The sequence below is a fragment of the Myzus persicae genome, unplaced genomic scaffold (assembly GCF_001856785.1).
Source record: "Myzus persicae strain clone G006 unplaced genomic scaffold, MPER_G0061.0, whole genome shotgun sequence".
In the NCBI taxonomy this organism is placed as follows: Eukaryota; Metazoa; Arthropoda; class Insecta; order Hemiptera; family Aphididae; genus Myzus; species Myzus persicae.
This window is the reverse complement of record NW_019100469.1, coordinates 1939513-1964039: the sequence shown is the minus strand read 5'-3', so window position 1 is coordinate 1964039 and position 24527 is coordinate 1939513.

Here is a 24527-nt window from a genome sequence, read left to right as displayed (position 1 = left end):
ACATTATTATTATTGTTTTCAGGGAAATGGAGGATACTATAATATTATTACTTTTTGTCCTCGCAGTTGACCCGTTGCCGTTGGCTGCAATTAAAATAATAAGTTCGTTCACAGAACCTTCAACTGCAGCTTTTGCGTCGGTATATGTTTCTACATAAAGCAGAGTAGGTATATTTCAAATTACTGAGAATAATAGATATGTATATAAACTGCAGATCACATGAATATTTTACTATTCCGCATAATATATTAGCAAAGTTTTGGTAATCTCAATAATCAGCAACTCAACGATATTTATAATATAAAAATATGTGTCCTACTATTATTCTGTAAACGAGTTTATGTTTTAATTCAGATGTATTAAATTTTTTTTTTTGAACTTCAACAATAATATTTTTAAGACTAATTTGTAATTAGAAATTACTTTATTATGTGACCGATCGGATTTCGATGTACCCATTATGAACTAAATGACACGAAAATTGACCTAAGTGATTTTTTAACATGATAATAACATTATGTTCAAGTCCTAAGTACATTCATAATCAACCAAATTGTGAACTTTTTAACGGGACATAAAATCGCCTGTCGTGGTTAACACTCGACATCATGGATAACATGCAATCTATATTATGGGTTTTTGTTTTCAGGCGCTCAGCTGACGTGAGAAGGATTATTAGGTGTAATAAAACTGTAATTTACTATTTACGACTTCAAACCCGAGTGACAAACTATGATTTATTTTATAGTATTGGATTTTATGTACAAATAAAATTGTAAAACGAAACGATGATAAACTTGTGATTCGTCTCTCGATTCATAAGAAACATACAAACATTATTTAAAATTACATAATATTTTCATCAACACGCAATAGCCTTAAAAAATTCTATACAACTTTAACACATATCAAGCTATTATTTCATCGTTAATAAGAGATTAAAAAGTAATCATAAAATAAAGCCTACGGCCAGTTATCAATTGAGAAAAGCAGAACTAATTTGACTAATTTTTATTTTAATATTTCAAATGAAGTTTTTACTGGATGAAAAATTGGAAGAGTTATTTAGGAAAAATTTTTTTTTATTAAGGTATTATGACCAGCATTTAATGAACTCCCTTAAAAACTCACCAGCAACAAAAACCTTGAATTTTTTTAAATTTGCTACTCCACAAACAATACTATTAAATAGGTATTTATAGGTATTTAATTTACATAATTGAGAAAATAACCAATCTAATTCAAATCAGTTTTTTTCAATTAATTAATGTACCCATTTTAATCATATTATTGGAATTAGTTGTATTCTCTTAAATTCCATTGTATTAATGAGAAAGATCTTTTTTCTGAATCCATCCGAGTTCTAAATTTGTCCAATCAGGCTAATGTGTTCACATACTGAACACATTACTACTTCAAAGAATAATGTATAGTTTTATTTAGTTAGAGACAATATTTACTTTTTAGTCATTACGCAGTACATCGACGCTCAGAATTTACATTCTAAAAGTATACACACAGTTTAAGTACAAAAATAATTACTAAGAAGTACCTACGTATTACACAATTTATATTTTAAATACCGAGACGATAAAATATTTGTAATATTTCATAAAAGAAAAAATGTCATCAGATGAATCTATAATAAACAATCTCAATATATTTGTCCATAACCAGCTAGTACACTGAATAACTTGTTAGTTAAGAATAATTTATCTAATTTGACATCAATAAGTTAGTCAGAAGTGTAATAATTTTAATACGAAAACTCAATCATAAATACCTACTGATAATATAAATAAATTCAAACTGTTCAAAATGAATACATTAAGACTCGTATAGACGCATATGATATAATAATATTATTATGTTTGTATATAAACAGTTTTCAAATGTTCATTCAAAGCTGTATTTACTTTGTAATTATTTATTATACTTGTTATGTAGATATTGACGAATTGTGAATAATGAACGAGTGCAAATACATCTCCATGCGTTTTGCAAATATAATTATTCTATAACACAAACAAATTATATACTATGCAAATGTGTTAATTTATTTTAAAATCAAATTGTTAGCATAAAAATTTAGCTAAACTACCAAGCACTTTTTTTTAATATAACTTGGACAGTTATAAACAGTACGTAATACAATTGACATGAATAATGTACCTACCAGTAACAATTGAACGAGATTAACGATTTCATCAATCGGTGGTGTCCGAACATATTTTAAAAACGAACACTTGGAAACTGTTATTAGGCCGAAAATTAATGTTTTAAACGTTCAGTAAGTATTGGTTTGGGTTTTATTTCCATGGAATCGGTTTTACAGGTCTCTGCAATATAAAAAGTATCCTTGAAATTCGTAGCTCAAAGTTAAGGGTGATAAAATAGCAGCCAGTCAATTATGCAAAGTAGATGCAATCGAAAAATTTATTTAAAAACTTTTTTAAGCTGATATTCTCAAACATCCATCTGTGTGTTTACATTTCTGATGGCCAAAAACCAGCAAAAACATGAATTCCCAATACACATAAACTTGCTGAGGAGAAGATACAAAATGGTATATCATGAAAGTGATATCGATAATTATTGGTTCTTTCCCATTAATGCGTTCAATAGCAACTATTGACGTACAGTCTTTTTTTTTTCATTTTTTAATCAACGGTAAAAAAAAGAGAATGTTCAAACCTATCCAGCCATAAAATTAATTCAGATTACAATTTCACTACTATAAATAGGGTTAAAAACACGACGGGGCAGATTATCGTAGGAGTGCAGTAATTTTAATTCAAAACCAAACGTAATCAGAAAATGTTTATGGTTGTATTATTTAGTTCTTCGATACCTTTTACGACTCGCTTATTTATCCCTCGCCACATAACTTTGTCAAGCCGAAACTTCAGTTTAATATTCTGTGATTATAACTGACCAGAAAAACATAGAGACCGTCGCTTTTGAAAACATGTCTTTAAACTATAAGCCCTGAACGTAGTGATCCGTTATTCGTAAATCGTAACACTGGTTGGTATGTGTTTACAAAATGAAAAAATATAAGTCAATAAAATTAAACTACTAAAACCAATATTTTACTATAATAATTACGCAGGATTGTTATAATAATACATTTTACTGAGCACGAGTTCAGACTGATCACTGCCCAATGTTTTCTTCCATTTGATATAATTTTAATTGCAAACAAAATATTATTTGTTCATGTACGCTTGTATCATTATATTCACATATCTGCATTATTATGAAAATTAATATTATCCCAAATGATTGTATGTGATATTTTGTCATTTAACATAAAGCTAATAATATAATATGTCAATTGGCAGTCCAATATTAATATGTTTATTCATAATTCATATTATATATATATATATATAAACACTCACACACATCTGTATAATATATTAATATATACTCTATAGTTAATATAGTGACTACTGTTTGTTTGATTTTAAATGCAAAACACACTAACAGTATTTATATCTCATCGAGTCTATATTGATCCATTGTTAAGTTGCCAAAAATATTCGAAAAAGCCACAATTTCCCCCAAAAAAACTATCTCCCTTTGTCTGCAACACATAAAATTCACTCGGCTTTTCCGATCGGAACTCTCTCCAAGAGGTTTATGGCGAGGAAGCAACATGATTATAAATCACCTATCCCTATCAGTCGACGAACTTCCTGTTCAGACTACGTAGGAGCGTGAAAAGGGCAACAAGAAGAAGAAGAAGAAAAAAAAGCAATGGAGATTTTTTTTCTTTTTCTTCGCTCATTTCACTAACAGCAATAATAACCAGTGCAGTGGAATAAATTTTTCCGCAGTCCCGAGAAAAAGTAGAAAGGAATGAAAAACAAATTTAGATGGGAACGTAGACACAACGAAAACTGCAAGTAAAAGAAAAATATTTTAGTTATTTAAAAAAAAAAATTATAATAATAATTGTAATAATAACAAGAGAAATCCGAATAAAATCCCATTTGTTTAATGGCGCTGATTTATATCTAATGCCCTTCTGTTGTTGTAACGAAAATGGAAATTGTTAAATTATCAGTTGAGAATAAAATACGTCCCCAAGAAACAAAAACGATTATAATGAGAATTTTGACAGAAAAAGCGCTTAATGCACCCCGGTTATTAATGCCGTTTAAATTACCTGAATGTATATGAACGAGTAACCGAAAAATCTTGTCCAATTGATTCACAGCGTAATTAAACTTACCGGATCCGCATAAATATTTTGGTACGATTAAATAACCAATGAACCACGACGTAATGGATGACCGTCGTTTTGTTATTGATGTCCGAAAGCACAGAAAACTGTTTTCTAAATGAATAACGATTGCGATTAAACACGATCAGGGTTGTCAATTCATATTGAAATGCTTCATATTATTTTATATCATACGATGATAAAATCGCAACATAATATTGTACATTGTTGAAATATGTGCTATATTACATTTAAAAAAATAATAATTAAGAACATATTATATTTTACCACTCTAAAAAAAAAAAATTATAAAATAGGTTTTGATATAATGTGTTTAATAATATTATGGTTTGCTTTCAGTCATATAAAAAATCCTCATTTTCTGAGACAATAGCTAATGTTATAGTTAGTTATGATAAAATACAAAAGTCCATTTCTTGTTTGACTAATAAAAAGATGATTGTTTTTTATTCATTAACAGTTCTTTTGATAGCTATTCATTTTATATATAATCGTAATTACTTTTTACCGCCAACTGTAAGCAACTAGGTTGGTAGGTACGTAAAACATTGTAGGTACCTTTTTTTGATTAATTAATTTGTAATATTGAATTACTCAGTATTCTTCAATTAAATTATATGGTGTGTTTTCTAAATAAATGTTGAAATCATTATCTGAGCACTGTAATTCAAAGAAGTAAGTAAATCATTTTATTTTTAAAAATATTCGCATGAAAAATCAACGTAACTCTCAATAACATTTATGTCATAAAAAAACCAAGTGGAAATAGAAACTTCGGACATCACGCAATGCATAGCAGTATATAATAACCGTTCTCACTCGACTAATTCAAGTACGTCGGTTTAAACACCACGCGTATATTGAGAATAATTAAGTCGGTGGTTTTGAAGTTTTTCCCGGACGAAGTACAAAACGACGGCTCGTTTCAACAACTTGGAAACGGAAAAAAAATAAATACAAAACTCTGCCCAAACATTCTCGTCGTTAGCAATAAACTCGCGGGAAACTTATTAGGAGAGTAATAAACGCATACTGCGAAACTACCAACGCTATATGTATTCGTAATGCGCATCAGTGTATCCAGGAAGGGGAGGGGTGGTTATGGTGTTGTACCACACCCTCACCCCCAAAGCCGTAATTATGCAAAAAATATACATAATATTTACTAAGTGCTTCAGGTATATAAAAAAATATGTTGCGTAAGCAAGTTCTGTTTAAAATTTGATGATATTATTCTGAAGACTGAAAATTGCTATAGAACCACAGTGAGTATGCAGCGAACTTCCCTCAATAGTTACACAGTAGAACCTCGTTATCTGAAACTCCGATATCTCGAAGTTTCTGTATGTGAAATTTGTTTTCAGATCATTTAACATCGGTCTTACACTCTTACACCTCACGCGTTAATTTATATTTCGTCGAATTTCTTGACATGTCAAAGTCACTATCCGGTACCCCGTACAGCTAGTTATGATTTACGAACTCGAATGTATGACGAATTAAATAAAGTATACAATGTCCAAACGATAGTTAATTATGTAAGCTAAACTCCTAAACAACAGAGCTAATATAATTAACGTAGATATCTAATTGAATTTCAGCATTCAACAATGTCAGACGGTTTGATTGAGACTTGAGAGTACGTCTTTGAAATACCGCTGTATGTAAATTAAAAACGCCCACCTAAAAATCATGGGTGGTAATGTGTAAGATATTACTTTTAGTGACGTATAAGTATATTATTGTATTAAAACGATGATAATATTGTCCAACGTCTTCCTAGTGTGGGGACGCCGCCGCCGCCGTCGGAACAGTGAAATTTACATCGCACGACGGTGTAATATTAATATGTATTATAATATTATCATTATTATTATTATCATCGTTATTATTATTATTTTTGCTATTTTTGTTTATTATTATTATTATTATTATTGTTATTTTTGTTATTATTGTTATTATTATTATTATATTATGTACGCCACCATGAAACAACACGCTAAGCCGGTGCGACAACACCAATAAAATATCGCCGAGAAATTGAAAAACTTTCCGTTTATTTATCGGTATATTATAATTTAATAACGTTGCGTTACTAATAACGATGCGCGCGGCAGTGTGGCGGGAGCTTACGCGCAATACTTTGCTCGCGCGGACCCACGAGGCAGCAGCGGGCGGGCGGCCGTTCCTCGGAATCCCTCCAAACGAATTGAAATATATAGCTCATATTGCGTTTGATGGCTACACGGCCTTTGTGAAAGACGAGAGAATACCCCCGAACACAATGCGAGCCATTATATTATGTTGTTGAAATGAAAATCGCAAAAATAGTCTGGGACAGAAACTAGCTGCTCGTTTTTAAGTCCCGGTGCGTATGGTTTTCCGGACGATTTTAATACGGTCCGTGTCTGTTATTTTTCCCACACAATCCAATTTACAGTTGAATACCACAAAAATCCATGTATGGTAGGGGGAGGGGGCACTACGGCACGTATATAATAATATTGTGTAGTGATCACTATATATATATATATAATATTATGTTCTTGACGTTACATTCTTAAGGTAGGCAATATATTATTATCATTATTGTGATAGGAAATTGTCCACATTATCCTCTGCTCAACGACATCATGCTAACAGTATTTTGCCAAGTGTGAAGTACAATATTGAGTATTAGTAATCTACTGGTCCACTCTCAACACACAAAAATATAATAACGGAATATAAATATTAATTTTAATATTCATGATGTCTACTGCAGTATAGTTTATATTGAGTTCCAGCATGCTATCCTAGAACGTCGTAAGTTGGAAAATATAATATTTTGTTTGATTCATAACCGTTGTAAATATATTTTGATGACCGTCTCTCACTGCGGGATAGTTTCGCTGTTCGATACCCTTTCGCTGAATTTTGACTCTCCAATGAAAGTCCAAGCCGGGTGTTATACTGCGAATGAACAATATTTTTCCGAGAGTTTAAATATATAAAATCAGATTATAAAGGGTAGATTAACTAATATTCTAAGTAGGTATACGTACAGTTTTAAAGTATAGACAACTAGATTAGTAGACTAACATGTTGTAGGTACCTCTATAGCTCCGTTCTATAATTCGAGTCCACCCATCAACACTCTAAATACGTTTAACTTATGAACTACTCATACGAAATTCAATTTTTTTTTTAATCAAAATTCTGAACAAAATAATCTAAAAAGAGTATTTCAATTATAAATGCATAGTTAAATCACCATATATATATTTTTTTAAAACCTTCCAGTGTAAAATGATAATTTACAATAATATATAAAATTGTCCCTACATGTATTTTTATTATTTATAAATGCCTTTTATATAACAACTTATGAGGGGCCTTGTATTAAATTTCCGAGGATTTTGACCCATTAAAAAATGTTTAATCGATATTTACAGAAAAAAACTTATACAAAAAAAATTAAAATTAAAATGTCTATCAATAGCTCGAAAAGAATGAATATACTTATAATACCATACATAAATAATCCCAGTATAAATATTTGATGAAAATTAGTAAAATTACAATTACCTGTCTATATTGATTTGTTTTTGAATAAATTAGAACCAAATAAAAAATCGATTTTATCAAAAAATGGTTTTCCTTAAAAACCACAGTTTTTCAAATTAATTTTTTATTTTACCCAATTATTTTAAAAAATTATTGAAAATTATTTGGAAATACATTTGAGCCTACCTCTTCCTCCGAATACAAGTGGATACAGTTTCCTACCAGAAAAATTATCCAAGTACTTTTACAGATCCAAAAGGTGATGATGACAGATACAAAAAATGACATATCATTGTAAAATCGAAAATTATCAGTTATTATATAATGCATATTTTGCTTGTTAATTACAATTACCGCCGGCCAATAAGATTAAAAACCACTTAAATTACAGAGATGTTTCCATTAATTTGATCATTAATGGATATTGTGTAATCAACCGTTTAGAGCAATCACTTTATTTTAACCCTTTTCGCAAATGTTGTTTATTTTTTTATTTTATAGATTCAACTAGAATAAATACGTTTCTCTGTAGTCAGTCGCAACGTAATTGCATTGATTGGAACTAGCGTCTAGCAGTACATTTTAATTAAAATTGCATGTCTCTTAAAATAACCGTTGTGTAGTTGTTTATAACTTCAATACAAATAAATCAGCTGTTTTTGATTTCTGATAAAAATCATCAATAGTGCTTACATTTTCATACAATTTATGATTTAATTATTGATATTAATAATTCCATACTTGTATTTGTGTTAACGTTAAGTATGTATAATAAATTGACTATTGACTTGATGTTATTAACTTCATATAGTTCACAAACTTACATTTTATGTATTATGGCTGTATTATATGCCTTACTAATTAAATAGTTAAATAGTATTGAAAGTATTTTGCAAGTAGGTGTATCGTTGGAAGAATACCGAGGAAAATATTTAATGGAAGCTATGGTATGGTATTCACATATCAGTAAACTAATCAACGCCAACTATTCATAATAAAATAATAATATAAACTATAACCGTTTAGTAAATAAATATCGACATTCAAATTCCAAAAATAAAATTCCGATACCGCTGCACTGTATATTCCTCCCTATTCCATTAGTCCAGTATGTTGTCAATAACAATTTTCCGTACAGCAAACACACATATTTTTATTCATGTACAGTGGAATATGGTTTGTACAAATAATAATAATATTACGTTCATATAAATGTCGCAGAATTGTTAAACGCGCATGATTCTAATGGACGGGCACATAATTTGAAGTGAATTGTAATTTATTCACATAATATTATTATGAATATCGACCGCAACTACTACAGTTGCCAACAAATTACGTGTAAAGGGTGATTTATTTCAACGTTAAATTAATAATCATTATACGAATAATTTCTTTAGTTTTTTTTTCGATTTTAATAACTGTTATTAGGTATACTACATAATTTAAAACACTATTATCACACTCCAATACATTTATGCCACAACAACGAAAAAAATTATATTTCAAATGTTTAAAATTTTCTTTTTTAATAGCAACCATTATTTTTGATTTTCTATATTTTTTTCTCATATCATTATTAGTATTACTATATATTAATGCGATTATTAATTAATTACATATTATCACGTTAAATATTTAGTTGCAGCTAATATCTGAAAATATTTTCACTCCACACTATTATGCAATACTAAACTTTGAATGCCTTTAAAATATTATAAACTATCGATTCGACGGAGCAACGCCGTGTGTGCTACAAAATGTTCTGCTATAGAATATCAAATTAAAAATAAATGACGTGGAGTAAAATGGATTTTCCTCGTTAGAAAAAAAAAACGTTCCCCTTTATTGTGTATATACGCGCAAAAATAATAGCTTGCAATGTCGCGCGTATTTCAGCGGCCATTATATCTAATCACTTTTTATTATCGTGCATAATATTATTAGAATCGCATCGGGTCGTCCGTGCAATCGTGCGTGTATTTCGCCGAGTTGCACATGCACTTTTGAGTGCAGCGCGTCACGGTGCCCACGCCACCGACGAGTCTGCGTTTTAGGGTCGCTGCGTAATATACTTAAGATTCCGGTCCATACTTCGTCCCCGTATATCGCGATCATATTGGAAAAGAGAAAAAATCAGTAAATATTATAATGTATATTATCATAATATTATGCACATGACTCACGAGAGACGGATAGAGACACAGAGAGAGGAGAGATAGAGATAGTGAGAAATGGAGTGAGAGAGTGACAGAGACGAGATATTATTATATCCCGTCGGGGCAAAGGGAAAGCCCCGCATAAGTCCGGCCACATTTCGGGGATTATAACTTTAATGGCAATCCGAACGGTCCTGTCATATTATATAATATAATATAACATAAAACCGAGGGAAACGCGTAAAAACGACGACTGAGCCCATGGACGGAACGCTAAAATTTTGATTGATGCGTTTGGCCCCGCTCCCGGTTGTCAAAAACTCTCTCAACCGGTGGTCGGTGGGAGGGGGTGGCGCACCCAGGTGCCGCCGCGCGGGAAACGTCGAGATGAGGGTTCTTATTATTTTGCACACGCGTAAAAAAAACAATAATAATTAATAACAATATTTCGGAGCGTGCGAGGCGTGAACTGTTGCGGGTGGGTAGGGGTAAACAAACTCCCCACCTTATTTACCTCTGACCCGCAACCCACCGTTTGCGTTTGTGTTTTTTTTCTTTCTTTTCTTTTTTAGATTAAGCCAGAAAACTAGCACCACCGCGACATCCGAAATCCTTCATCAGCTGCGGCCGCCATCCCCACCGCGCCCGCTCACTGATCATGTATAGTCGATGCGACGGGGCTTGTTTGTCGTGATATTTGCATAATGCCCGCCGACGGAAAGACTGGTGCATCACCCTTGAGGGTACTACTATGCGCTTAACCCTCGAAGTTCGAGTAAATATATATATACTCATTACTCATGCCCGCTGCAGAGAGACAGAGAGAACAGTGTGGGTGTTTTAGTGTGTGTGAGACAGAGAGAGAGAAAGAGAGAGAGAGAGAGAGAGAGAGAGAGAGAGAGAGATGGAGTGAGTGAGAGAGAAAGACTGCCGACTGCTCTCCGCGTTAAATAATCAAATTCGATTTAATCCTTCCCGGTCCGGAAGACGCCTACGACACTCGATACATATAAATACATTATGAATCGGTACTTTGCTGCTGTACCTATGTCCTATATACTATACTATACATAATATGTGTATCGCCTATATAGTGTACACCTACTCACACGGCAGAGTGCAGGTACACTAGCCATCATATTTATGTATATATGTATAATATATTGTATGTATAATATGTACACAGTATACTTATATATGGGCGTGTTTTAGAATATTATTTGCCAATATATAATAATATTACGTGAGTATCTTTTATGCTGCTACAAATATACCTCGAGCACTCTGCGATGTTTAAATAATACACAAATCCACTCGGATTTATGCAGGTATCCATCTTACACGAACCGACGTGATTTATTAAACGTAACACAAACACACCACAATACACACTTACTGCACACTATATTGTTTTTTCAGTCAATATTATTGTAATGTGCAGTGTGTGTTTTTGAACACAATATTTTGTTTACGTTTATCTATGTGTTATCTACATTTTTCTATCTACATTTAAAGAAAAATTGTATAAATATTATTTTCAATACAAATTATGTTCTATATTTCCCTAAACATATTTATACATAACTGTCGAATATAAAACAAAAATGTATAATTTATAAGTACTTATTTGAAGTTTTCATTAATGAAATTTTGCAGCGAAATACCTTGGGGTATGGGTACCTGTCAGCCGTCAATGTTTAAACTTTAAATGCTTATACGGATGATAATCTTTTGGTTTCACAATAATTGACATTCGTACATTAAAATGTTCAGAAAAATAATATTTGAAAAACATTAACAGTATTATTTTGTTTTGGAATACGAAATCAAGGGGTGCTGTTATAAAAACTTCAAAACGAGTGAAAAATCACTATGTTAAATTATTTTTTGAAAAAATTGATTCAGCTTACAAAAATATAACTTTGTTATGTCAAACCTTAGGTACTTACGTTTTTCTTACAACGCAAGTTTTAAGAAAAATGACAAGTACCTATACATATTATTATGAACATTTTGAACAATTATTTACGATTTAAAGATTAATGCCAGCTTAAGATGACTTATTTCAAATAGAAAACGTAGTCACATTAATTGGTCTGTATATACAGGCAGATACGTTGTTTATTATACAATTAACATCATATATTGTGTGTGTGTGTGTGTGTGTGTGTGTGTGTGTTATTAATAATAATATTCGAGATTGTTTTTGAATAATTAAATCCATACAACTAAAATTAATGTTCAAAACGTGGTATGTAACATTTCAAGTTTATTGTTTTGTTGAAACAAATTTACGTGAAATTAGTCATATACTACTAATTAGTTCGTTTATAGATATGTAGGTACCTACTATAAAATTATGTTAAACAATATTTTAGATTAGATATTTTAATACGATTAATAGGTGCGGGAAAATTAGTACAACCACTTTTGTTGTTATTCGCCATACCGACAAATGCAATTGTCTATTTGCTCAAAATAATTAGATTATAATAAAGAAAAACTGTATTTTATTATGTGAAGCACTGAAAAGGTTACTCGCGTGAATATATTATAATCTGAATAAACAATGATAAAAAGAAAAAAAACTAAAATAAACTGAGGTGCAAATTTCGTTATAACTTTTTATTAAGAAACTAAAAAAAAGTTCTTTGTTTTTATCGTGGCTAAAACTTTTATTATTATTGTTTTATTATAAAATTTAAAAAAATGTGTTTAATTGTTTAACGAACTTAATATAACATATAATGATGAATTTTCACTTCTAGAATGTAAAAAAGTTATGGTAAAACGTAAAAATGGTTACATAAAAAAAAATAAAAATACATAAGCACCTTATTTAAGTTCAGTTTTATTTTAGTTACAAAAAAAGCTTAGTTACTATTATAATGACAAAAAAAATTTCAGTATATTTTCTTAAATTCAACAATAATTCTATCAATGTTTGGAGAATTACTTGTTTTATTATACTTTGTTTACTGAAATACGTCGAATAAAATGATATTCAATTATTTAAACAATGCAGTGATTTTTCCGAACAAAAATATGTACCCGGTATTCATTTATTGCTTATTGCTAAAAAAAATGGATTCAATATTTTGTATACTATATTACAATATATAATTTATTACACAATATAATATGAAAGATCACATCATGCATTGCTAGTAAAGTCTCGTGATTTACGGAATAATCAGTATACGCGACACAAACATTTAATACCGTAGACAATTCTTTATTTTATTAAGACTATTGCAAATAATAAAAATACAACGAGTGTATAAAAATTTCTGGAGACTTTTATTATATATATATTTTTTTATCTCAAATTAAAATGTTTAAGAAATTCCTATTGTCCGTAAAGAATAGAAAAAATATATATTAAGAAATTGAACTATGTGCAGGTTTTCTAAAGAACGTGTTTACATCTCATTTTGAAGGTATGCTAGTAATTTTGGTAGGTATATATTTTTTTTTTTCGCCATCTTTGTCGCTAACTTACCGGTCAACCTGCCACGTGTGTGGTTGAAATTAATTAATTCATTAATTATTGTCTACAAGGAAAAAGGGAAAAAAATAAGCAAAAATCCTATTCATACTGCAATTGTTAAATACCTTTTCAGGTATTTTTCGTTTCTTTAACTGAACACATCTTTATTCATCGGACCGCACACGATCACCGACCAACCACCGTGGAAATTAATAATAATAATAAAAAACAATTTCAAAAATGTTTGCTATTCACGTGCTTAGGTATACGTTATATTTGAGCATGAATTTTCGAGAAGCAATTTTGAATGCAATATGGAAATTGAAACCCGCAGACTTTTACGAGTAAGCGTTTATTAAAACTATTCTTAACGACGTCTAAAACTTTCAGAAACTCTAAAATATAAGACTAAAGTGTCACATGTTTTATACTTGATAGATTTGTACAGGTGCACACGTCATGGATAATGTTAAAATAAAACTTTAACAATATAGTTTTAAAATGTGATGAAAATTGAGTGTTATATACAACCTAGCCTATAACCTACTTTGTTGGTTTGAATAACAAAATGTATGGACAAATAATCATTTTAAAATTTCGTCTATAAGTAATAATAATAATATGTAAATACTTATTACATTTTATTTTATGTGTAAATAAATGTTAACTATACATTGTTATAATTGGTTTAAAAAAATGTAATTAAAATAATGTTTAGTATCATAAGGTCTATACGCTCAGTACAATAATTATTATAAATGTTTGTATTCAGACCAAAAACATTTTTACTTATTGCATTATACAGAATGCAAATAATTTTTTAATTTAATAATAAAAAAAAATTACTTTATCATCTAACTTAGGAAGTAAGTAGTAGTAAATGATATAATATAAAACCTACAAACTTTCTTAATGATAAACACTGTATCATCCTACACATATGCAGATATAAGCACATATCGCATTAGGTACCAAAACATTTTTTAAACTTAAATATTGTGTAATATATTTAATCAAATTTAAAATCATTACGTGGTAGGTACTTATAATTTGTAGAAACTGTATACGATTAAACGGTTTCAAACTTTCTTAAAGATAAGCACCATATCATGTAACACATATGCACATATAATCACATTACGTTACCAAAATATTTTTAAACTTCAATATTATGTAATACCTTTGTACTTAACCAAGTTTAAAAACTCCACGTGGTATGATTTGTAAAAAACTGTATACAATTAAACGGTTTCAAAGCACCAAATACGATTACAAAAATTTCCTTTTATCTTATTTATTCTCTCATTTCTCTATCAAATTTCCCAACATAATCTTCGATTCACATTTATTGAAAATGTTAGAACTCGAACCCTTTTAATTCTTTCTAACTTACTTTTACTAAAAATATTTCTACCATTTCAATCAGTATCTGATTGACATAATATCAAACCGAATTTCGTTGAAAGTAAAAATCTTAATATTACAATACTGTCAACCAAAATTGTTCTTTGTAACGGTATACTAATATTTCAATGAAAAAAATAATAAACAAATCTATTAGGAGATAAAAATATAAAGTGAATTCGTCTTGCAAATATTCCGAATAAATAAAATATCACAAAAATGTAAAAGTGTGTGATGATATAATGTTCCATTCACAAAAATTAAATATTTGTCTAAATAGATTTTATTGGTGCAATATATTTCGATCCTTCGTAACTCATAACAATTCAATATATTCAATATAAAATAAAACATACATTATACATTTATACCATACAAAATTTAAAACAAGTTTTATTTACATTTACCTCCAACAATGTTTAGCAGATTAAACATTTTGTTGCCCCAATTATTATGTTTTTGAAATATTTTGATAAATTGTTTTAAAAGAAAAATTATCTTCATTAGAACGTTTTCAACATAATGTTTCTGGAATATTTCGGTAACATTATCGTTGCCAAATTTTATCTGGGTATACAGGTATACTGTTATTTTCTTGGATGGTTGACCACTATTATTCTTATAGTACTTGATACAAAAAATGCTGAGACTCCATCAGATTGTAAACCACATTTTTCCTCTTAATATAGTTTCTTGCCAAATGCCGAAAATAATCAATAGATCGTATCTTCACACCTGTGTTCGATCATATTGTTTTCTTGGTGTTCTGCAGTTACATGGTCATATTCAAGTTCAAATAAACTTAATAAACGCTATATACATTGAACATTGCATTGATCATAGTATTTATGAAAAATAACAGTGTCCATAAACTTAACTTTTTACCTCAAATATAGCACTTGTTCAATTCGACTAATGTACCTCGTGTAACAGTAACTGTGCGTATTTTATACGTACCCAGTTTTAAAAATATGAATTTTTCAAAAGCACATATTTCATTTTCAGGTTACACCAATATTGTTGCAAGACATCAGTAAATAACAATTTCAAAGAGTAATAAACTATTAAATTGCTGATTTATCTCATTTAGCTGTTATTATTTTAGACATATTATATTTTATGGATACAATTTTAGATATAATGGGTTCAGAAGTAAAAGGTTTACATAGATTATCTATTTTGAAAAGCCGCTTTTTATCATATAGTGTATGTTTAATTATGAATGTTTTATAATCCTGTTATTTAACAGCGATATTTAGTTATGGTTCTATAGTAAAAAAAAACAATAATTTATGTTTTTTTTTACAATCTACGTAGTTAAAAAATAATTGATTATGTACCAAAAAGTACTGTTTAACATTCATTAAATCCCCCATACAAGTAATAATATATATAGTACTTCAGAAAAATATTCAATATTATCGTATAATTGTAAACAAAATCAAAAATTCTATAAGTATTATCATAACATTATATGGATCTTAACTTCATCACATCCACTATTGTTTAAATTTTAAAATGAGTAAAAACAAATTTTGTTTATTGCAACATAATAATTAAAGACTGAACAAAAAATTCTAAAAGAAGAAAATGTGTACACAAACAACAGGTTCTATCTGTACGACTTTGTAGTGTTTTAATAAAAATTATTGACATTATTATTTTTTTTTTTCACATTTAGTTTTGCTTAGAAAAAATCTAAATTCAGAGACGTACCTAACACCAAACAACTTTTTTCTGGCTTCTATTCAACAATCAAATAACAATATCAAAAAACTATTAATAACGAAAAAGCATAATATAACTGCATCGCGAAACTTAGAATTTCTCACCTATGCAATTTGATAATATTTCATGATAAGACTTTTTTTTGTTTTGAGCCAACCATTATTATCACGTGACATGCGAATTCGTTGCTGCTGTGTGTTTGAAATAATCTGAGCAGAAGTTGTAGTGGTATCCTACTATAATATATTATTATGTTTCAGCGTCTATACATCAGATATACGTAAAACTCGAATAACGATTGTGATAGAACACAATAATATTATTTCAATATTATTATAGATGTATTTGAAATCCAGAGCAAATATTTACGTTATTTTCTTCGACGTAGTTTAAATTACATAATATTACTATTATTATTTTTGCTGAACAAACAAAAGTAATGTATGACACATTATTTAAAACCACACAAGTATTATAACGATAGGTATGTTCACTGTACGTATAATATATACAAACATGTACATTAAATACGTTTTCGTTACCGCTACTATGGTATATACGTCATGAGGATACACATAGTGAACATATAATAATAATAACAATAATATGAGTTAAGTATGTTGGGTAGGAAAAATGATGAAACAAAAAATATGCCAACCATCAACTCCGCGTAGCACGAATTGAATTGTTCTAATTCTGTAAACCGTGTGGCAGAGTGCCTAACCGTAAAACGAGGGCCAAAATATGGGGTTGGGAGGGGGAGAAAAAATAATTTTAAAAAGCATCCGCGGAATGAGTAAAAAAAAAAAATCAAACGCTGCAGAATGTGTGCAGCGTATATTATTATAATGTATATTATTACGTGAATATGTATTACCCTCAGCTCTTACGTATAATATGTACGGTTGCGGTAAACTATTTAATTTCATCGGACACGGCGGTGGGAGTGGTGGTAGGCTAAAATTCCGTGGCCACGAAAAACGCATACACATATATACATATTATATATTGTTACCATCGTATAATACGAGAGCAATGTAATCGTACATTACTTTGAACCCACCGGATGTACCTACACTTTAAATGAAACATAAACATGTAGGTACCTTTTTCGAAACAGAACTATAGTGAACGTTTCCTAAATTTGAAGGTATATATTATCTAGAAATGGCATTGGTACACTATATTATTTGATACGCTGATACGTACAATGTACATGTGATGCGCATTACAATTTATATTTGTTAGAATATTTTAGAAAAACTTGTAATATTTTTGAAATTTCTCACTAATAAAAAGTTTATTTTCATTTAAAAATTATACATAAATATCTAACGTTTTTTTAAAAATGAATTAGTTCTTTGTCTTAAATTTAAAGTTTGTTTGGAAGACGAGAATTTTTATATTATAGATGTCGAATAATTACATTCGTACTTCGTACACGGACCGAAAAAATCTTAGCAAATTCAAAGACATTTTAGGTTGAGTTAGAACAGAGTGTTAATCGATAACGACTCAATAAACGGTCTGTTGACTTAACTAATAAAATGCTGTTAATTGTTCTAAAAACTAAACATGTTTAATTACTCAAACAAATTAATATGTGAGTTAATGTACTTACAAAATGTATAAGAATGATAGAGAATACAATAGCTACTGTAAGAAAAACCAATAAACGATACGACCTGTGGTGAGAAAATGTAAAAGAATAATTCTAAAATTAGGTTTTAATCTCAAGGGGTAGACTTTTTGAAACCGTGTTCTACGACACCGGAAAAATTCGATACTCTTATACATACACGACCTTATTTTATAGAGCTATATTTGATAACTTAATCAGTTGGTAATGAATACAAAACCTCGGCTATTCAAACCATTTTTCAGCCGTCGTGTACCGAAGCTTGAAAACATACTTTCAACAAAATATAAAACATTTTTAACTCAAACAAATGGATTTTTTTTAAACATTAAAATTGCATGATTAGTAAATGCTTAAGTAGGACTTACATTATATTGTTTTTAAATTTAGAAACTGAGGTACCTTTATGCGGGCGCCAGATGATTAATAAACTAGAATGCTAGATAAATAAAAAAACTGAATAGGTAGGGTTAGGACGTTAGGTACATTTGTACATAACTCAATTATATATTGCAGAGAGGTTTTTCGTTCTGTGATAACATAATAACTTACACTGTTATTGTTATTATGTTTAATAATAGTAACAACAACAATCCTGTACAATAACATTAGAAATTACAATAATAGACATTTTTTTTCTAGTTTTTTTTTTATTATTTTTTTAAAAACGCTAAACCCTCGTCACGGGGCGCGGGCGTGTGCGTCCGGGCGAACGTGATTAAACGGCCAAGGAGCAAAAGTGCTTATCCCGGGGAATAGGTCGTAAAAACCAATAGGTAGGCACAATATATATACATAAATATATACATATAATAGTGCGTTGTGCGACATATCTGAAAGGAAGGGTAAGTATATATATATATATATTACAAGTATATAAAAGGAAAAACGGCGTCGTCGACGGAACGGGCGGTGGCGCGGCAGCGAAGGGGACGGAAGCAACAGGGATTATTGTTAAACCCTACACACACACACACACACGCACACACACACACACACACACACACACACACACACACACACACACACACACACACACACACACACACACACACGAACTACACATGTGTTGCGCTGGGAGACGTAAACGTATATATGTATATAAATGTATGTGCGGAGCGTTTGACCGAGGGTGGCACGTGTACGCGCGCACATACAGCGTGCGCTCATTATGCCGCCGCGTTCGACCGTATAATGGAAAACCGTTCGGAGGCGACTTTTATATAATCTATACATATAAATAAATATATATATATGAGTCATGTCAAACCAATAATTGTGGGGAGAATGCGATCCGCCGCCCACGCAGTCGCGCGTATATATGATATTATATTGTACTCGCGGGGTAACGTTATATAATATATAATATTAATATGTTATTTATTAAAAATGTTCGTTTCCCGCGCAGAGGCGTCGATATGTGTCGGTGTGTTTCGGCGTGGCGACGGGGCGTGCGGTTCGTGTCGAGTTTAATGAAATATTGCATAATTCATGATAAACGAGCCAAACCGCGGAAATGCCTCTCGTCGTCGTCATCGTCGTCCACGTCCGTTTGACCCGCGCTCTGACGCCATTCTATGATAATAATAATTTTATATTATAATACAACACATCATAATATACAATATAGGTATTAGTGTGTGTGTGTGTGTGTGTGTGTGTGTGTGTGTGTGTGTGTGTGTGTGTGTGTGTGTGTGTGTGTGCGTGTGCGCATAATATGACTCGCGATGGTTAGTATTTTATATCAAACGCTAGAACCGTTTTTGGGGTGGGTTTCGCGGGGGTGTGGGGTGGGTCGGGTCCGAAGTGTATACGAACCGACTGGAGCTCGCACACCTGCCGTCCCTCGAGTGCAGTTTGCCACGGCGGCGGTGCAGTGGAAAGGACCTCGCGGTATACGTCACGACTGCGTTTTTACGGGCTGCGAAATGTTAATCCAGCTTTGACATTTTAAACTCCAGCCACACCGACGACATGCGTGACAAGGTTCGGTTGTATATATATATTATTTTGAAACACGACTGCTGAACAAACATGCTTCGAGTTCTCCTGGGTTTCTGCAGTATCTATAGGTACACTCGATTACTGAGGCGTGCAAACAGTCGTCATAATCAAAAGCATAGCATATTATTATATTGTTCTTGTAGGCATACATGGATCGAGTGAGAGATTAAAAAAACGTATTACGTTATTTTTAGTTTTAATACATCCTATTATGTTTAGGATAAATTTTTTTCAATCGAGTACCTACTTCAAGAGGTGGTTCACATTAATTTCAATAAGTAGGTAACTCCAACTGATACTTATACAATGAATGACCAGAATAAATGAATATCACAACGTTTTAGAAAATGATAACCCCATCGTTGTGTTCAAGATTTAAATTTATGTCATGTACTTATTGATTTTTTTCAAACATATTATACGAGATATAGGTATTGAAAAATAAAATCTAAAAATTGTTGATGCTTCGATGGTACTGTTAGTGGAACAGTGTACAATTGAAATCTACAAAACAGTGAAGGCTTAATCCATAAATTACAATACAACATTAAACATAAGTATGCAATAGTATTATACAGAGTCATTCACCTAGCATCCCAATATTTGAATCGTTTAACTATGCATTTATTAAAATTCTGATTTTTTGAATTATCAAGTATAATTAAAAGTTGAATGCCATATAATAAATATTTGATTTGCAAATACTTTGATTTATTTTACACATTTAAGAAGTGTATTGTGGCGTACGATCTTCTATACCCATGTTATCGAGGATCATGGTCATAATTGCTATCCTCAGTTCATACATTGCATAAATTATATGAAACTATAAGTTTGATTTTGATTCACTTAAATAAATCAACATTTTCAACAATTCTTTAAGGGATGTCAACGCACTATTTGTTTTCGCTACTGACCCACAAGCAACATATAGAATTAGTTTAACACTTGTGTTGTTTGCTTTAATATTTCAGTGAATATTAATCTATAATCTAACTTAAATTGATTTACTATAAGTTTTACTTACGTATTTTTACCTCGAATATTATATGACATTTATTTTTTATCTGAGTTATCACTAGGTACGTATCACTTATCAGTATGTACAACTCAAAATGCTCATTTATCACCGACATATTGAAATATTGTAGAAAACTAAAATACGTATGCAGATAATGTTTTTAAGTCTGATAGTATATTAATATTATATCATATTTATATTATTTTCACTCAAATATTAAAGCTAACGACTCAAAATGTGCTCTGGTACTATATATATAATATATATATACTTATAATATATTTATGTTGTGTGTTGTGCGTAGGTCAGAGTGAGAAAACAAAAAGTGCACTGGCCACTTACATCATCTTAACAATTTACAATGAAAAAGTGTGGTGTTATCGCTTGAAAAAAATGATTTTGTATCGCCACGGGATGCTCGTTAAGTGACAAAATATAGAACATCTAAATGTTTGAAAATATTTTCTTCGCGTATGCTCAACAATGAAAAAATTAAATAAATGCGAATTTAAAGAATAAATAAGCAATGAGCATGCCTATATAGTGAATCTCACTGCATTGGGTTTGGCGACGGGTCGAATTTCCCACGGGGCTTCCAGACGGCCATGGTGTAGTTCTGTAAGCGGGATTGAGGTACCTACAGGCTACAAGTACACGGTCGTGCTCGACCGAATGTGCACGGTGCGATTCAATTTCGGTTGTAATTGATCGATTTCGTTGCGATTGGGAAGAGGTCGACCCCGACCGCGTTGCGCCACCGTTGTTTGCAGTTTAATCTTTCGGGAGGACAACAATTATGTCCGGTGAAGCGATCGGGAGGGAATCTGGCTGCGGAGACGGTGCTGAGAAAACCCATCGAGACGGAATACGACGATTGGGATCTTAAAGTGAATTATATATAAGTATAGGTACACCGAAGCTGTTAAAATAGATGGATTCGGCACGTATAACCGTACGACCGTCAACGACGAAGATGACATCGCCGTTAAAATAGGTATTATTTTACTTAAAACAGATTAAAATACTGTAGTAAACGTAGACTTTAGTACACCTAGTGTGAATATTGGATATAATAAATCGTATATTATATTTCAGTATAATACCTACTCAAGTACTAGACGTATTAAAATATACCAATAAATGTAAAACAAAGTCATTTACCCGTAAATCCATCTATTTTAAGTGCTTGCCAAATAAATGGTATCCGATTTGAAATGGTATCTGACCTAGGTTTCGTTGTCTATACAAATATATTTGTCCACTATAAGTAACACATTGCATTTATTTAAGAGTAAAGCAATGCGAGTATAAGGTTTTAATATATACGCTCTTGTAGCGAATTTCAAATTTCTAATACTTATTAAGCTTTATTTACTGCTTGTTTATTATAGACAAATTTTAAAATAAGTATGTACCAGAAGTCTGGTATCCTCGGTTCAACGGTTATTATAATATGCTTGAACATGTTCAAAATCACTTCTTGCAATATGTGTACATGGTAAATACAATTTTCGAATATTCCTAAAAAATCCCATTCTTCTTATAAGCAATTCTTACTTCATTCATTCAATAAATCGTCATAAATATTGTATCTCTATTAAAAGCATAAGAAATCTTGAAATTATTAAATTTTATAATTTTCTACACAAAGTATTATTTGGTCAAATCAAGTGTCCAAACTTTCTTCAAAAACTTTCTTGATTCCGATTAATACGTATATCAACTTATTTAGCGTGGATAATTTCATAATTTCTGCAATCACAATGCGTTCAAAAATTATTTAAATTATTTTTTAAGTTGATTGTCATTATTATTATTTTGTAAAATGTAAGTTTATCACTTTTAATTATTTCAAAATTATTAATTTTTTTTTTTTTTTTTGTTATCTAGCATTAATATTTCTTTAATTTGTTATCATTATTTTAAATATTATTATTGAGTTTAAGCTATATTACTAAATAAATAGAATGAAACTTAGGATATTTTAACACTGGACGTTAGATAATTTTGCGTGTGAAAACACTTTTTGTCCAAGTGTTTTTTCTTAATTTAAACATATTCCCCATGTTTGAGCATATTATTTTCTCACGACCAATACAAATTTATGTGTTTACTAATCATGCTTAATTTTTAGTTTTATAAAAATATTTATTTAAAGTTGCCCAAACGTACGAGTATAGATATTATAGGTCGTGACCAAAAGGGTTAACCTCGTTAAAAAGCAGTGTCACTATGGCAGTATATATACATAACATAATATGTATATCCACGTGGGCACCATTTGGTGGGTGGCTGAGGGTACTTTGGCAACCCTATTTTTTTCTGCGTCTTATTGCGACCTGCCATAAAATGTACAAACGCACCGATGGCTCATGCATAAAAGTAAAAATATATTATTTAAACCATAGTCTATAATGTGCATAATATAATATTAATATGTATGGGGGTAGTGCGTATATTTATTATTTATAAATGTATATTATTGGTATGCATGTCAAAAGCCAACTTTCCAATTTTTTTAATTTATTAAAATATTAAATATATACGACCCTATTCAACCCTGTACATTCATAAAATATGTGTATCTATCATGATGAAGAAAAAGTGGTCTTCTTAAATGTCGGCACCCATATTTAAAATGGTGCAACTGCATGTTTGGAGCACCTGCCCTTCAGTATGTATACATACAAGTAATTTTTTTGTTTTAATACCACGTGTCGAATTCGACAAACATATGTGAATCGTTTACGAGTCCATAAAAGTTGGCAAGCTGAATAATCCGTACCTAAGTGTGATATTCGTATGCGACAATGCCTAAGTTGTTGTAGAGATTAAAGACATGCGAGCAACATACGGGTGGCAGTAAATAGGGAAAAAATGTGTACAATATTTAAGTGGATTTTAAATATTTATATACTGCACATAATAATAAACGCCTAATGTACCTATAGTATAGGTTTAACGGTAAATAAGACGAAAGGAATACTATAATACGCTCACATATTATATATTTATATTCTGTCTCTGCAGCTCGACATATCGACCCACTCGAGTATAAAAGAAAAAAACTTGGTATATATGGTATTATTGAAATATCTAACACATTTTAATGCGATGATATATTCATATATACCTACTACTGTCGACTTTAAAGCGACAAATATTAAAACGCCCATGGTTTGTGAAAAAATGGCATTCGAACGCCGTCGATTTTTCAAGATGGAAGTTTTTTGATTCGACAACTTCACGGTATTGCGTCTTGTTTTCAGTTTCGTCACACGTG